This window comes from Gavialis gangeticus, unplaced genomic scaffold (assembly GCF_001723915.1).
Source record: "Gavialis gangeticus isolate Ggan-Ray unplaced genomic scaffold, GavGan_comp1, whole genome shotgun sequence".
Lineage (NCBI taxonomy): Eukaryota > Metazoa > Chordata > Crocodylia > Gavialidae > Gavialis > Gavialis gangeticus.
In genome coordinates this window covers 49,159,015-49,162,517 of record NW_017729034.1, presented here as the reverse complement: position 1 = coordinate 49,162,517, position 3,503 = coordinate 49,159,015, and the positions used below count along the sequence as shown (strand labels likewise).

Genomic DNA, 3,503 nt, shown 5'->3' with positions numbered 1-3,503 from the left:
TGGTCTTCCTGGGTAGAGGTGCTGAAAGTGTCTGAAGTGAGTCATTCCCCTGCTTGATTATGTATGTTGAGGCTAGGAAGTGGAGACCAGCTATGGACATGCAGCAGAGAGGGGATAGAAGGAGAGCCCCACATCCATCTGCGCCTTTGTGGGCGTGGGGGGAATGAGTAGCAGGGGGAACTGTTTGGGGGAAAGTTGAGGAAAATGACCTCTCAGAGGTCCAGAGGGGTTGGCAGGCTGATGTGTAAATGTGGTGCACAGGAGCAATAAACTCCAGTGCAAATGTTGGCAGTTTATTCAGTCGCATTAATAGCACTTGTCCTTAGCAAAGTTTATTAAACGTAGCTACTTCTGATTTGCAGTCTACTGTATAAAAGGTGTCTTTCCCTGCATGATTCACATTTATGCAATGAATCAGAATTTATTTGAGGTCATAAGTAGTTTCAGGGGAGGCATAAGACTTTTGTCATTTTTCTGGAGGCATAAGACTTTTGTCATCTTTCTGATTAATTTCTCCATTAATTTGTAAATGTAGGAAATGTTGCTTTCTCTGAAAGGTCACTAGGCAGCAACTGTTTCTTTTGAGTAATTTTGAAATATTTTCTTTTTTAGAAGCAGGTTCCCATCTATATTGTGTGGGATCTCTGTTTTCCCCTTACTTTCAGGCATTTGAAAGTAGGATCATAGTTTATTTTAAAAATAGAAATAATTGTTGTTGCTGAGTCATGATGTGAATTCTTGCCCTACTGTTAAAAACAGAGGACTGTAATTTCATTTAGGAAGTACATCTCAGGAAATGATGAATGATTAGCCAATTTATTTAATAATAGAGAGCAAGGGAAGAAAAGTATGAAATTACTGGTATGTAATCTAAACTAAACTAGAATATCTCCTTTATGAATATTCTTCTTTTCCTCATTCCATTGTATTGTCAGTGCCTTCTTATTGTGATCAAATAATATCTCAATGGCAAGAGTAATTATTTATGTGAACAATCATACCTGTCCATTGAACATACTTTTTATTTGTATTTAATATAAGTTAACAAGTTGAAAAAAAGAGAAGGCCACTTGTCCATATTTTGTGTTGGAGATTCTATTCCACCTATTCAGTTTCTAAGTGGATTTTTGCACCTAAGTCGCGTTCTAGTCCAGCTTATTCAGATGCAGAAAAACCATTAATGGATCTTCCTGTGTAACATGCTACCATCTCACCCTTCAGACTGAGTCAGAAAAAAAGCAGTGAGGAGGAGGACCTATCTTTTGCATTAACTGCTTTTAAGATAGCCAACAGGTTGGAGCACAATCACACTTATGTGCCTAAATCCATTTCTGCATCTGGTGGATGGAATGGAATCCTGAACTCTTCATCCACAGCGTAGTTTTGTGAATTTCTGCTTTGCAGAAAGAAACTTGCTCTTGGAAATATTATGCTACCAAATAAAAATATGTTATATGCAGATTACTGTAGAGCTCTAAGGGAAATTTAAGCGATTTTAATGTACTTTCAAAGTCCAAACTCTTAGATACTGACACCCTTAGTTGATTATTGTAAAAGAAAAAAAAATCTCTAATTAAAAATGTGGGCAAAAAATAACAACCAAGCAAATATTATTCTCTTTTAAGCATAGAAGAAAATTATGTGGGTCAATGTAGAATCTGAAAAATGAAAGAAATTCTACATTAAGAAATGCTTGGGCTGATCAGAGAACACCAGATGCCACTTGTGGATAGATATACCCCCTCCCATCATAAAACTCTGGGAAAAGCTAACCATTTGGGCAGCTGCTGTTCTTGCCCAGCAAAAAATCAATTGGGAACAGACAGCAACATGGTTAGTTGGACTCTATTAAAGCATGAAACTGTAGTTGCAGGGAACACTAATTTTCTGAAGCACAGACTGTTACATTAATGAAGAACCAGACAGGGTGCAATACGTTGTGGTGTGGTATCTAATGGGAGAGAGAAGGTCTTCAGGCCACCACCTAATTTAACATTGAAAACAGTACTTGTAAAGTTTGAGATGGTAGCTCAGTTCTAGGAATAGCTTATATGAGGAACAGGGTACTTCATATGTTGAATGTTAGGTTTTTGTCATATGAAAAAAAGCCTGCAAAACCAACCTGGTGCAGCTGAATTAGATTATCAATAACAACTATAAAGGCCATGATCAGTTGGTGACATAAGATAGATGTTACTAAAGTTTTGTTAGTTTTGGCACTACAGCAAATTAATTGGAGACATTTCAGAATATAATTTTGCACATCTTTTTATACCCTACTTGCTTATAATATATACCTCCATAACATTAGATAAACCTCCTCTGCTTATTTTAAAAGCAGAAGTACAGAAATACTTATATGCCAGATGTGCAAATCATAATGGTATCCATATGGCATCCTTAAGAGCAGAGACAGGGCACAAAACCCAAGTTATCTATGGCTAGTACAATAGAAAATGTTTTACTAAATATATTTTTAAGTCTTGCTTTATGTTATACAAGACTAGGTCTTGTACTCACTAAAGTGTAGGCAGGCTTATTAGCGTAAGTGCTTGACCATCATTAGGATTCTGGTTCAGAACGTAGTATAACTCGAAAAAAGATTTAGCTTTATAAACAGATGAGTTTAAAATGGAGGACATATATGAGATTGGTTAATATAAAACAATTGCTGTAGCATTAGCAAACACCCAACCGTGCAAATTCACAAATGAGTCTGCAGTGTGACACAGCTGCACAGAAGGCAAATGAAGTTTTGGACTGCATCAAAGGGAGCATTAGGTAAAAGACATGGGAGGTGATAGTACCTCTTTACTTGGTACTGGGTAGGCTTCATCTAGAGCAGTGGTTTCTAACCTTGGTGTCATGATTCATTTGGGGTTGCAACAATAAAAAATGGGGTCATGCACTCCTGGGGAGGGAGGCATGGAGAGCATGTGCCCCCAGATTTATGTGGGGTGGGGGCGGGGATGCATGCTGTCTGCTGCAGGCTTGGGGCTCCCTGCCCTGCTGCCCTCCCCCTGGGGCCTCCACAACAGATTGGTTAGGCTCTTGGTGAAGCCTAACTAGCCTCCATGGCAAAGCACCCCAAGCCTGCCCAGCAGCAATGTGGGGCACAGCTCTATGCTGCCACTACTGCTGCTGCCAGGCAGGCAGGGCGTGCCTCACCGTGGTGGCATGGCTAGCGTGGGGCTCATGGCAGCAGTGCCAAGCCTCCCTGCCCTCCTGTGCTGGGTCCCACCTGCTGGGCCATGGAGGCTTTTGGGGGAGGGCAGCAGGGTGGGGAGTCCCAAGCCTGCAGGAGGCAGCCTGCATCCTCTGCCCCCCAGGCTCCACAGGCCGTGCTGCCCTTGGGACAAGGGGAAGGCAGTCTCCATGTTCTGCTCTGGCTGCAGCAGCCGCCACCTCCTGTGGATGCTAACCAGGGCCTGGGTGCTGCTGGGGGAGGTAGGGGGCTGTGGGCCCTGGCTCTGGTCCTGTTGTCCTGAATCTGGGGCCTCACC

At 41.8% G+C, this 3,503-nt stretch overlaps 1 protein-coding gene across 1 annotated transcript in view; it reads left to right on the top strand.

The window, feature by feature from the left end:
• Positions 1-3,503, top strand: part of RYR2 (ryanodine receptor 2) — a 784,157-nt gene that overhangs the window by 598,166 nt on the left and 182,488 nt on the right. The gene's annotated exons all lie outside the window — the stretch shown is intronic.